Source organism: Lissotriton vulgaris, chromosome 1_1 (assembly GCF_964263255.1).
Source record: "Lissotriton vulgaris chromosome 1_1, aLisVul1.2, whole genome shotgun sequence".
In the NCBI taxonomy this organism is placed as follows: Eukaryota; Metazoa; Chordata; class Amphibia; order Caudata; family Salamandridae; genus Lissotriton; species Lissotriton vulgaris.
The window spans coordinates 215529758-215543361 of NC_141685.1; the positions used below are offsets into that span (position 1 = coordinate 215529758).

The window sequence follows — 13604 nt, forward strand, 5'->3', positions numbered from 1 at the left end:
CTGAATCTCCTCTACTGTCGTCCCCACTGAGAAGAACATTCTGATGCTAGATTCCACTCAGTGTTTAGTGTTTTCTACAGAAACTGTAAGGTCAAGAAATCCAGCTGCTATACATTTTTGATGGGCACCAATAATTTTACTTTAAAAAAGAAAAAGAAGATTAAGCACAAGGTAATGAAAATCTGACTGAGCCAATGTCTCTCTTCCTTTTAGAAGAAAAGCGTAAAGCCTTCTTGTTTGAACTCTACTTGAACTAAATCCTACTGAAAATGCACTTAAAAAGCATAACACTTCTCCCATATACTCCTTTGTTATTTTGTAATGTCTTAGCCGTTCAATATGTTATCAATCAAATATATAACTCCTTCTCCTCCACCTCCTCTCACTGATAATGATGATGAAGCAGAACAATATTTGTTAAGCGTAAATTTGTGACCTTGTGCTAGAATTCATAAGTACCTCTTCCAGAGCAGCTATCTGCTATCCTAGTTAGGAAAAATCCAGAATTCTAGGTTCTTTCAAAACTTTACAAAATGTCCCTTTTCCCTCATAGAATCCAGGCAGAAGTTCCGTAACGTAGGCGCTAGTATCGAGCTAGCCCGAACACTTAGCTTTCTGTACCTGAAACTAGGTACTTTCATTAGCCTGCTGTCCCCAGATTGAAGAGCACACTTTGGGACAGGTTATTTCAGTCTGTGCAGCAATTTTATTCAAGTTCAAGTTAATTTATTTGGTTTAGTTCTCCACAGAGAACCTCAAATATTCAGTACATTCATTTTATTAAAAGTTCTGTGACACTTATACAATGTTTTGAAAATAGTCCGTTGATGAACTGAAAGCCTTGTGAAGCCTTCTAAGATGCTGCCACGCTGAGCTTTGAGATGGTACTCCAAACAGGACCGTGGACACAGCATCCTGAACGTGTTAAGGCTTTGAATTACTTTCCTTTGCAGTCCAAGATATAACCCATGCCAATAGTCAGTTCATGACAATATTATAACAGAAACCACTAGCAGAGTTAGAACCTTGCGTAGCATCTTCAGATAATTGAAACCTGTTTTAATTAGTGAGTAAAAGTAAACAACTCCTCTGTTAACACACCTGGGTTCCTTACTGAGTTTTTGGAGTGGGTGTGGGACCAAAGTCACCAGGCCCCAATCAGGGGACTGAATCTGACTCATACCAAGGCCATCCGGATATGACCTGTTAGTGCCAGTAGTATGGCTTCTGTATGTATGTATGTGTGTTCTTATATAGCGCTCGACTTACCCTAGGGCATCTCGGCGCTTGCCTTGGGAACCCGTCCTGGCTTTTCCCTGTGAGATAACCCGTACTGGGCATCCCCAAGGTGAAAGCCAGGCATCCCGCCGCGGGGGGGCCGTTGTAGAGATTAAGCAAGCTTAATGCCCAGAGTTGCAGAGTGTGAACCCGTGATTAGAGTGGGCACCGAAGCGAGAATTATGGAGTCTGTGGACAATTGGGCTCAAGACCCTGCCGCGTCGGGAATTGAACCCTGCTTCAGGGTATGCCTCCTCTAACCAGTGAGCCACACTTCTCCCTGAAACCTGCTTAGAATACTTCTAGTTCGCAGTTTGGTAGTGGATAAGATTATAATTTCATGCTAACACAGCATTCCTGCACCTATGCAGGAAATGATAGCACAAATAGAGAGCAGTTGCCTCACATTGCTTTTGGGTACACTGTAGGTTTTTTCAGTAGACGATGCACCTTGCTTCTTTCCACAATTTAGGTAGCATTGCCCTCTCCAAAGATGCCTAAGCTGGGGTGGAATGGCTTCCCAGATTGAAGATTGAACCTGGACATAGGTGATCTGGGGATCCAGATTTGGTCCTTCCCGCATGCCTCTTCGTCTAGGCTAAATTCCTGAAATGGATCAACCTAGGAGAGCTTTCTGTCTCCAGTTCACCTCTTTAGTTGCAGAGCTGCTATGCTTCGAAATTCCTATCAATCACTAGTGAATGCTCATAGTGTATTCTCTTCTTCAAAAAACGGAGAGTCATATGGCTCAAAGAAGGTCTCTATCATTGTATTTTACTTGGAAGTGAAAAAAGGTGCTTGACAATTTTAAAGACTTTACATAAGGAATTTCCTCCAGGCTGTATAGTTGTAGAATGCCTTTCTACAACATTTCAACTCACTTGGGTAAGATGGTTTTCAAATTTTCTCTAGGACTCCTCTAAATGTTTGGAGTAGTACTTTGCCAATGACAAAAAATACCATGGTGCTGATGGGGACAGCCTGTTTTTGGGCATTCACTTTACGGGTGCTACTACATCTAATGCCAAAGTAATCCACCCCTCAAGTTGAGTCTCTTTAGTTTCTATCTCCCATCATCTCCACTCTTGCATGCCCTTGGTTAGTACCTACATTAAAGTAAATTATAGTAAATAAGATAAAGGCATGTTCCATAATTTTGCCTAACCGCTAGTTGTCATTTATGTCCTCTTTTCTTCTACCATATGTGATAATTTGAGTATTTGGTAACTTCTCAACAAAGGGATCCCTCAGTAATCAGCCCATGGAAAGACTAACTGGTTAACTACCCTTATGATTTCTGAAAAGGCAAATATCCCATTGAATTGATGACTTGCATGGTAGGTAGACCCCCGTACAAACCGCCTTAATCCAGTGATGCTTAATTTTCTACCTCTGATCTTTCCTCTGACTCAACCCAAACGTTGAACTGATCACATACCAGTGTTTGTGGAACACATGCAAAGTTACGTACACTAAAGACTGGCTGGAAGTATTTACTGTTCCTGGGAGTGAATCAGCAAAAGCTCAGTAACTAGACACAATATCGAGTAAAAAATATAAAATGGACAGAATATCGAAGTCAAAATATAGAATGGACTTAATATCGAAAGGACATAATATAGTGGCTGTGAGAAGGTAGCCTGGCATATGATGTCCACTAGTTCTAGTGGGCACCTTGCACCCGTCTAATCGACCCTTATTGATGGTTGTTGTAAAGTCAACCTTATAGAAAGCTATCCTAGTGATAGCATGAACCAGCAGTCTTCAGGCTAAGACTTTAGTAGGCGAGTTAAGCAAGTTGTTTAACCATATATAATCCCTTGAATACCAAATAAAAGGACACCACACTAGGTATATATCAAATATATATGTATTTAATCTAAACACAACCCCTCTGCACTCTTTATGAGGTCAGAGGTAAAAATACAATACAAGTCACACAGTTAATATATGATAAGTTGCACAGTATACGTTATGCCCTAGGGGCCTCACAAACCATATACTAAGAAAGTGGTATAAGTACTACAAGAGAATTAGAAAGCAGGCCTAGGTCCTGTGGAATGACTGGGGCTACACTAATCGACCCAAGGTTAGGAAGTAGGAGGCCCACAGGAGTTGTGTGCAGTGAAGACTCGTGGAGCTGACTTGAGTCCAAAGGGCAGGACTTTGTACTGGTAATGCTTGTGGCCGACCACAAACCGTCGGTTTTTGCGATGACGTTTTGCAATAGGAATATGGAAGTACGCATCTTGAGGTCAACCGAACACATCCAATCCCCTATTTGCAGATGTGGACATATTTGGTGAAGGGCCCACATGCAAAACTTCTCCTTCACTATGACCTTGTTCAGAAGTCGAAGGTCCAGGATAGGTCGAAACTTGTACTCCTGATCTTTTTTGGGGACAAGAAAGTACCTCGAGTAAACCCCTCTACCTCTCTGAGAGGGTGGAACCTCCTCTATAGCTTGCTTTTGAAGAAGAGCCTTCACCTCCTTTTGAAGCAGCTTTAACTGATGAGGACGAGACTTTTTCGGTGGTATGTCCTTTGGTAGCCCACGGAAACGTAGCGTGTGTCCATTGTGCAGTATATTCAGCACCCAACGATCTCTTGTGATGCTGTCCCACTCTGCCAGATGTTGTGAAGCACTTCCTCCCACTGGAGTGGGCGACGGCGGCAGAGGAAGTCACTGCTCATGACTTCCCTCCCGCTCTCGCTGTGGTAGAGGACTGCTGTTAGTGACCACCTCTACCTCTGTTGGACTTTCCTCCCCGAACTGGGACTTCCCCTGGTTCTTGTTCTGGGACCACTGAGGGGTTTGAACCCTCTGTTGAGGCCCCTTGCGCTAGTTGGGTTTGTAGCGTTGTTTAAATTCTTTTTTTTCTCCAACCCAACCGCCTTGAGGGTGTCCAACTCGGTCTTCATCCTACTCATCTCTTCATCTGCGTGTGTGCCGAAGAGAGAAGAGCCAGAGAAAGGGAGGTTCAAGATCCTCTGCTGCGCACCTGGTTTTAGTCCTGTCAATCTCAACCAGGATGATCTTCTGGCGCATATTCCATGCGCGTAAGAGTGCGCTGATAGCACTGCACCATCTGCCGCTGTGTTAATTATTTGATTCGCCACCAAAGATCCTTCAGTGACTATCTCGTCAAAGTCCTTTTGATCTTCCTTTGGGAGCTTGGTTTTGAATCGCTCCAAAGAGCCCCATAAAGCTCTTTCATAGCGGCCTAGCAACGCAGCCGCGCTGATACCTTAAGGGTAGCTGCAGCAGAATTGCAGGCCCTGCGACCCCACGAGTCCTGGGACCTGCTCTCTTTATCCGGCGGAACAGAAGAAGTAGCCATCACAGCATGCGTCTTTCGCGCTGCCTCTACGATGACTGAGTCTGCAGGAGGGTCCGTCTTAACGAAGACCAAATCCGAGGTAGCCGGCTTGTATTTCTTCTAGATGCGAGCCGGCACCGCCTTAATGGTTGCTGGAGATAGGAACGTGTCCATGGCCGGGTCAAGGATCCCAGGAACCAATGGAAGCAACGGTCGAGACGCAGTCTTCTATCAATCAATCAATCAAAGAATGTATATAGCGCGCTACTCACCCGGAGGGTCTCAAGGCGCTAGGGGAGGGGGGTCCGCTACGGCTCGAACAGCCAGGTCTTGAGCTGCTTCCTGAAGGCGAGGTGGTCCTGGGTCAGGCGGAGGTGGGTCGGGAGGGAGTTCCAAGTCTTGGCGGCGAGGTAGGAGAAGGACCTTCCCCCTGTGGTGGCTCTTCGGATGCGGGGGACGGCGGCGAGGGCGTGGCCGGTCGATCGAAGCTGGCGTTTGGGAGCGTAGAAGTTGAGGCAGCTGTTGAGGTATCCTGGGCCTTGGTTGTGTAGGGCTTTGTGTGCGTGGGTGAGGAGACGGAAGGTGATTCTCTTGTTGACCGGGAGCCAGTGCAGGTCTCTCAGGTGTCCGGAGATGTGGTTGCGGCGGGGGATGTCCAGGATGAGTCGTGCTAAGGCGTTCTGGATCCGCTGGAGTCTCTTCTGGAGTTTGGCGGTGGTTCCGGCGTAGAGGGAGTTGCCGTATCCAGACGGCTGGTGACGAGGGCCTGGGTGACCGTCTTCCTGGTTTTGGTGGGGATCCACCGGAAGGTCTTCCGTAGCATGCGCAGGATGTTGAAGCACGACGAGGAGACGGCGTTGACTTGTCTGGTCATGGAGAGGGAGGAGTCCAGGATGAAGCCCAGGTTGCGTGCCTGGTCTGATGGTTTGGGTGCGCTGCCTAAGGCGGGGGGCCACCAGGAGTCGTCCCAGGTGGAGGGTGAAGATCCCAGGATGAGGACTTCCGTCTTGTCCGAGTTCAGTTTCAGGCGGCTGTTCTTCATCCCTTCGGCTACCTCTTTCATCCCTTCTGATGAAGTGTTGTTGTGACTTGTGGAACAGACATCTCAATATTGAGTTTCTGAGCACCTCTCTGCAGAACCTCATGGTATGTATTAATGTCATCTATTAGAGAGACCCTGGAAATAGGGCTGTCCGACAGCATGGGGGAATAATCCCTCTTGGAGGAACGGTTAGAGGAAGTCGAGGAAGTAGATGATGTTCTTCTTCGACGATGAGCACTGCGCCTCCTTTCTCGAGATCTGAGTGTGCCTTCCTCTCGCCTCGGGGAACGTGATCTGTAGTGCCTTCCCTCAGGGGACCTCTCGTTCCTGTTCCTGGGAGAACTCACTCTGTCCACCTCCTCCACCAGTCTCTGAAGAGGAGACCTATGCACTGGACTGGCATACTCCTGCATTCGCCTTGTCGCCCCTAAATCCTGCCAGTGATGTAAGGGCAGCCGCCATCGTGGGGACAACTGAGCAGCCGAAGAAGCCTCCTTTTGTCTTGAAGGAGACTTGCGTACATGGCTTGAGCGTCGTCTAGATGACGGCGGAGCTGTGTCCAATCTCGACGTCGCAGGTCTACGAGACGACGGCGCAGGTGTATTTTTCGCCCTCGACGCCTAACGCCGTCGAGACGACGTCGGGGACCTCCTCGGCGCCGTTCGTCGACGACGGCGGAGAACTCTTAGCTCTCGACGTCGAACGCTGATGGAACTGAGATGGCAGAAGTGAGCCTGCCTTCGACGCCGAACGTCATGCCGACGCCGGCAGAGGGTCTTCGCTCCTCGACGCCGATCGTCGCCGAGTTGACGAAGGCAGAGGGGTTTTGCTCCTTGACTCCGATTGTCTCCAGGTTGACTACAGCGGAGGGGTGACACTCCTCGACGCCGATCGTCGCCGGGTTGACGACGGCGGAGGATGAATCTTCGACGTCGATGACGTAACTTTTCTCGACAGCGAGCCCGCTGTCGAAGGTCTTTTCTTGGATAAATGACCCACCTGAAGAGCTGGTCTTAGTGCCGAGCCCGACGCTGAAGTAGAAGGACGGGAGGTCTTGCTTCTAGAAGGTGTTCTAGACCTCTTGGAGACCTTTCTTACTGGAGTTCTCCCTCTAGATGACTTATCTGCCAGGCCATACAGGCAAATTCTTTCCCTGTCCTTCAAGGTTCTTCTGGACAGGTTTTGGCATTGAGGGCAGGTCTTAGGATCATGATCCTCCGGTAGACAAAGAATACAGACCTCATGATTGTCTGTTTTGGCCTTCTTTTTACCATAAGAAGGGCAAGAGTCAAAAAGAGATGGCATTTTAAGTTGTCAAAAATGCCCAAGCCTGTCAGAAAAAGACAGCCTCTTCCAAAGATGAAAAACGTGGAAGTAAGGAATAAAAGTTGTGAAAAGTGAAAAGATTTTCTGACAAAAGTCAGAAAAAAGTGGAGCTGTGTTTCCAGGATCCTTCCTGAAGGAGCCGGAAAGAACAACTGACCTAACTGTCACCCCTGAGGCATGATGGGAAGCTGGGGGTCAGGAGTGCCTTAAAGGCACAGTGTCAGTTTATTGCTATGCAGCTACAGGTTAGCTTTTCAGTCTTTTTAGACTGGGTGTTTGCAATGCAGCCTGGGAGCTTTTTATGCTTTCAGTTATTTATGTGAATTACTACTGTTTGCTGAGCATTAAAACAGTTTCTAAACAATTGTTGTTGTTGTTTTTCCTGTTTCTAATGCATGTTTTTCATGTATGGTGAAAATTCCTTACAGCATGATTCAGCTCTGGTGTTTAGTAGATTGCAATTGCTTATGTATATATATATATATATATATTGCTACACGCTCGCTCACATCCAAGAAAGCAGACGGCACTCGAAGCTGGATACTTTTAGATTTATTGACAGACCCCCGTCACCCCTTCCAAAGACAAACGCGTTTCGCCGTAAAACGGCTTCCTCAGTGTCAATGTGCAATGTGAAAAATCGCCATTTAAGCTCCATCTCTTCATAACAATAAAAAGAGGACTAAGCCAACATTACGTAGAAATAGTGGCGGACATATTGAAAAGTGCTAATGCATACTGGTTCTCCATACAGCATAGGAGATAATGGCGATCAATAAAGTGCTCGTGCATTTTAAAAAACAAAGAGGGAAAAATATATATATATATATATATATATATATATATATATATATATATATATATATATATACATATATATATATATATATATATATATATATATATATATATATATATATATATATATATATATATATATATATATGTGTGGGGCACATATATAATAGTGTTTCCGGGGTCCTGCGCATCGGCGGGAATATTGTAATGCTTATGACTATTGATGAGGATCCCCTGGAATAGAACCGACCACCCAGGCAACAGAGCCCAAAGTCTATGAGGCACTACAAAGCTTCTACTCCACTCCTCTGTGTCTCCCCACAGTGTAAAAGTCCACGATGGTAGTTTTGCTCCCCCAACTATGCTGAGACTTTTAAGCTATAAACAGTCACAGCGGGGGCACAATAAAGATGTCCTCACCTCCTCAGATGTATGACAAGGAAGGCGCAGGCAGTGGAGCAAATGGTCAGGGGTTCCAAGCGGGGTTCCAAAGTCCAGGTAGGTTAGGGGGGTTGCCCGGCCCGGCCTCCTCCGGCTTCTAACTGGCGCATGTCGGGCCCGCCCTTGGCCCGAGCTTGGCTGCGGGAGCCCTCCGATGGATTTAAGGTGCTCCGGCAGTGACGTGCTGCCCAGCGTCAGGAGGTACTGAAGGACGCTGGGGGATGTAGTCTTTGTCCCCCGTTGGCGGCGGGCAGAAGGATTCGGTGCAGTCCCTCCTGGGACTGTTCTCCCAACAGTTGTGGCAGTCATGACAGCAACCAGCAGGGCAAGATACCAAATTTATTTAACAAGGGTAAGTAGATTCAAAATGGCGTCTTCAGGGGGCTCACTAGCCAGCGGGAAAGGAACCAGGAAGACGCGTCGAGCTCCAATGCAAAGGCAGGGCCTACGGGACACTGGCGGAGTGTGGGGGCCTGGGCTTCGGTGCAAATGGTGCTCGGGGCTGGGGCTTCTGGTACCCCAATGCACAACTTACTGAGGCTTCAGGAAAGGAGTGCAGGTAGCAAAATGCAGGATGTCCAAGATGTCCGGTCCCACGTCTCTCGTGTCCGCCACGGGTCTCAGCTTTCCTGTGGATGTGGGTCGGGGTCAGAGAAGTCTGGAAGTCCAGTTCTTGAGTCGCAGAGTCTTCGGGTTCCGACGGGAGCCTTGAAACTGCAGACCGGAGAAGTTGCTGTTGGTGCCTGTTTGCACAGGGTGGTCACTCCTTGACCACAAGGGAGGTGTCGTCCATCTTCCAGTCAGAATGGAATGTCGAAGGTCCAAGATATGTCTTTCAAAGATTTGTCCAGGATAATCTAAAGTCCTGGGGACACAGCTCCTATACTTATACTAAGGATGGGGGCTGGACTACCTGGCTAGGTCCCTTCTATGGGTGGACCAAATTTGTTTAACGAGGGTCCCACGCTGCGGGAGCCCTCGGATGGATTTAAGGCGCTCCAGCAGTGACGCGCTGCCCAGCGTCAGGAGGCACTGAAGGACGCTGGGGGATGTAGTCTTTGTCCCCCGTTGGCGGCAGGCAGAAGGTTTCGGTGCAGTCCCTCCTGGGACTGTTCTCTCAACAGTTGTGGCAGTCGTGACAGCAACCAGCTGGGCAAGATACCAAATTTGTTTAACGAGGATCCCACGCTGCGGGAGCCCTCGGATGGATTTAAGACGCTCCAACAGTGACGCGCTGCCCAGCGTCAGGAAGCACTGAAGGACGCTGGGGGATGTAGTCTCTGTCCCCTGTTGGCGGCGGGCAGAAGGATTCGGTGCAGTCCCTCCTGGGACTGTACTCCCAACAGTCATGGCAGTCATGGCAGGAACCAGCAGGGCAAGGTACCAAATTTATTTAACGAGGGTAAGTAGATTCAAAATGGCGTCTTCAGGGGGCTCACTAGCCAACGGGAAAGGAACCAGGAAGACGCGTCGAGCTCCAATGCAAAGGCAGGGCCTACGGGACACTGGCGGAGTGTGGGGGCCTGGGCTTTGGTGCAAATGGTGCTCGGGCTGGGGCTTCTGGTACCCCAATGCACAACTTACTGAGGCTTCAGGAAAGGAGTGCAGGTAGCAAAATGCAGGATGTCCAAGATGTCCGGTCCCACGTCTCTCGTGTCCGCCACGGGTCTCAGCTTTGCTGTGGATGTGGGTCGGGGTCAGAGAAGTCTGGAAGTCCAGTTCTTGAGTCGCAGAGTCTTCGGGTTCCGACGGGAGCCTTGAAACTGCAGACCGGAGAAGTTGCTGTTGGTGCCTGTTTGCCCAGGGTGGTCACTCCTTGACCACAAGGGAGTTGTCTTCCATCTTCCAGTCAGAATGGAATGTCGAAGGTCCAAGATATGTCTTTCAAAGATTCGTCCAGGATAATCTAAAGTCCTGGGGACACAGCTCCTATACTTATACTAAGGATGGGGGCTGGACTACCTGGTTAGGTCCCTTCTATGGGTGGACCTGAGAAGAGGGTGGTTACACCCCTTTCCCCTTTGTCCAGTTTCATGCCAGAGCTAGGCTGGAGTGCCCCAGCAGCTGGTTTGAACCGGGCCATGCATGGAGCACCTTGTGTGCCCCAGGCAGTGTCTGGAAAAGCATCTGCTGATGCAGCCCTCCCTGCGTCAATACACAAAACCCTGTCTGGGGAGGTGCTGGCACCTCCCTGGACAGGAAACCTATTGTCCAGGCCTCCCCTGCCGGAGTTTCGTCCAGCAGCAGAAGGTCAGACTCGTGTCTGTGGCAGCAGCATCCATTTTGTGATGCTGAGGCTCTAGTTTAACTTTAACTGGGTAAAGCAGTAACTACATGTCTTCTCCCTCTAGAAGGGTGGAATGCTACCCTCGCTGCCAGGACTGGCGGGGGGGGGGGGGTAATATTCCAAAGTGTTTGACACCTTACACAACATGTTTTGATAAAGCCAAACCAAAGTTAGCAATAACCAGAAGGATTATAATGCACTTAAGAGTATATGGTATGGCTATATCATAGAACATGCTTGGGCACCCTCTCACATAAAACCAAGCACCCTGCCTCCAGGTTTGTCGAGGCCTACCATAGGAGTGGCTTATAGGTGTATATGTGTCTATATATAAAGGTAGATATAGTGATACTATATCTAAGTAAGGGGTGATCACACCACCTTACCTAGGCTGTTTGAACAGACCTGTGGTGTCAGTTTAGAAGGCAAACCAGGGGTGGCACAATACATGCTGCAGCCCCTGGTAGGCCTAAGGTGCACCTATGCCCTGGGTACCTATGGTACACTATACAGGGGCTCACAAGGGTGACCCAGTAACCTATCTGGTATGTACCGAAAGTGCATGGAGTCCATTTTATAGAGAAAGCAGATAGACTGGGGCCCTGAATAGCAGGATCCCAGGCCAACTAAGTCGAAAACCAGCAAAACACCAGGCAAAAGGTTGGGGTACACATTGTTGTTTAAGTGCCCCTCACACACCAACAGGCCCCTTGGTGTCATGCTTCATCATCGGGCCTTCGCACCCCTCTACGGGATGCGGCGTGCTACGACTCACGAATACGTAGGAGCACTGATAGTGAACTATGTGTTTTTGTGTGTGAGAGAGTGATTGTGAGTGGTGAGGTGAAAAAGAGTGAGGGTTTAAAAAATACCTGGCTTGTAGGAAAAAATAATTAATATGTCCTCGGCTGGTATTGTTAAAAAGGTGCAAGGTGAGGTTGACAGATATACGTATTAGGGTATATCAACCTCTATGAAATGCGTCGACATGTTTCGGAGTTCAACGACTCCTTCTTCAGGACGAGGATATGCACGGTTATCCTCACCTTACTCACATGGATGTAAAATGTGAAAGTGTATTTTACAAAAAACACTAGGTGAAATGTACCTATTAGTGTAGAAATGCGAATAAGCTCTGTTGGGCCCAATTGGCGTTTGAAGAACCTGTAGGGTGAAAAACATAGTAAACATCATAATCACTGTCTCACACACAAAAACACATAGTTCACTATCAGGGCTCCTACGTATTCGTGAGTCGTAGCACGCCGCATCCCGTAGAGGGGTGCGAAGGCCCCGATGATGAAGTATGACACCAAGGGGCCTGTTGACGTGTGAGGGGCACTTAAACAACACTGTGTGCTCCCCATCACTTTAGGAATCACTACCACCTTCTGTGTGGATTCTATTTTGTTTAAACGGATTACCAGGGGAGACTGAATCCACAAGTTTCTCTCCCTCCCCCCTTTTGTTATATTCATCAAAAAGTTGGGGTAACCATATAGTCAGATATCCACCTTCCTACAGTGGCGGATAATATCGAAATGCAGGTAAGTTATATCTACTGTCAAAATATCAAAGTAAATAATATAGGCATTAAAATAGATCGAATTTTTAATAATATCGATTTTTTTTAAGTGTTTTGCATGGCCCTTCCGACAATTTAACAGATGGGGGTCGTTGACTGGGCTCGGGTGGTGCTCTGATGGTATTGGCATGTATTCACTGTATATATTGACTTTTCTTTGCTATCTAGTACACAGCAGCAGTGCAATGGGGCGGGGGGGGGGGTTTGGTGAGGGGGGGTGTTGGTATTCCATGAAAACGTCTGCTGATGTCATTATTGTTTAAATACTGTGTGCAGCAGACTCCGGGGTTCGGAGCTTTGCATTCTTTATATGTGCAGACTAATAATATTTGTTTAAAAAAAAAAGTGAATATTTTTTTTGAAATGTATGTTAGTTATGAATTTTATGTTATTTAATTTTTGCCTATTTTAATTCTATAGCGGGTGGTGGGTTTATAGGGGAAGAAGAGTGGGAAGTCATTTAATTATAGTAAATTAAATATTAATTTTTAGGAATTATTAATTATTTTTAAGTTAATTTTGTGGTTTAGTTCTGTAGCGGGTTGTGGGTGTATAGGGGAATATAGTGGAAAGTAATGTAATTGTAATTAAGTACATGTTTTTATTTATTTATTGGTATTGATAATTATTTTTTTGTTAATTACTTATTAATTGGTAATTAATTTTTATTAATTAGTAATTAATTGTTAGTAATTTAAAAATTGATGATTATGTTAATTGTATTCATTTATTATTCGGAGCGGGTTGTGGATTTATAGGGGAATAGGACGGGAAGTAATTTAATTGTAATTAAGTAATTATTGAAATTATTTTTGTGTTATTGTCCATTAATTATTAATTGCTATTTTTTTCATTACTTATTACAAAATTGTGGTATGGAAAATTAATTGGTTGTTAATGAATTATTATTAGGTATTTAATTTTTTAATAAATACTATTCTTGGTATTTATAATTATTAATTATTAAATATTTTGTAATTGGTAATTACTTTTAATTAATTTTTATTGGTATTGATAATTATTTATTTTTATTTAAAAATTAGATCATTACTATCCCTACTGTTGAACTCACTGGAGTGGGAATAGTAATATCTACCCTCCCGCTATCCAAGGCTTTCCCTACTGTTGCACTCTCTTGAGTGGGAGTAGTCATTTTTACCCTACCGCTATCCAACGCTTTCCCTACTGTTGCACTCTCTGGAGGGGGTATAGTAATTTTTACCCCTATGCTATCCAACGCTTTCCCTACTGTTGCACTGTCTGGACTGGGAATAGTACTTGTTACCCTCCGCTTATCCAATGTTTTCCCTACTGTTGCACTCACTGGAGTGGGAATAGTAATTGTTACCCTCCCGCTATCCAACGCTTTCCTTACAGTTGCACTCACTGGAGTGGGAATAGTCATTTTTACCTCCTGCTATCCAACGCTTTCCCTACTATTGCACTCACTGGAGTGGGAATAGTAAATTTTACTCTCCCGCTATTCAACGCTGATGTAAGTTTATTTTTTAGAGTTTATATATATAT

At 46.3% G+C, this 13604-nt stretch overlaps 1 protein-coding gene across 3 annotated transcripts in view; it reads left to right on the forward strand.

The window, feature by feature from the left end:
* Nucleotides 1-13604, forward strand: part of LOC147740920 (membrane-spanning 4-domains subfamily A member 4A-like) — a 200401-nt gene that overhangs the window by 156305 nt on the left and 30492 nt on the right. The gene's annotated exons all lie outside the window — the stretch shown is intronic.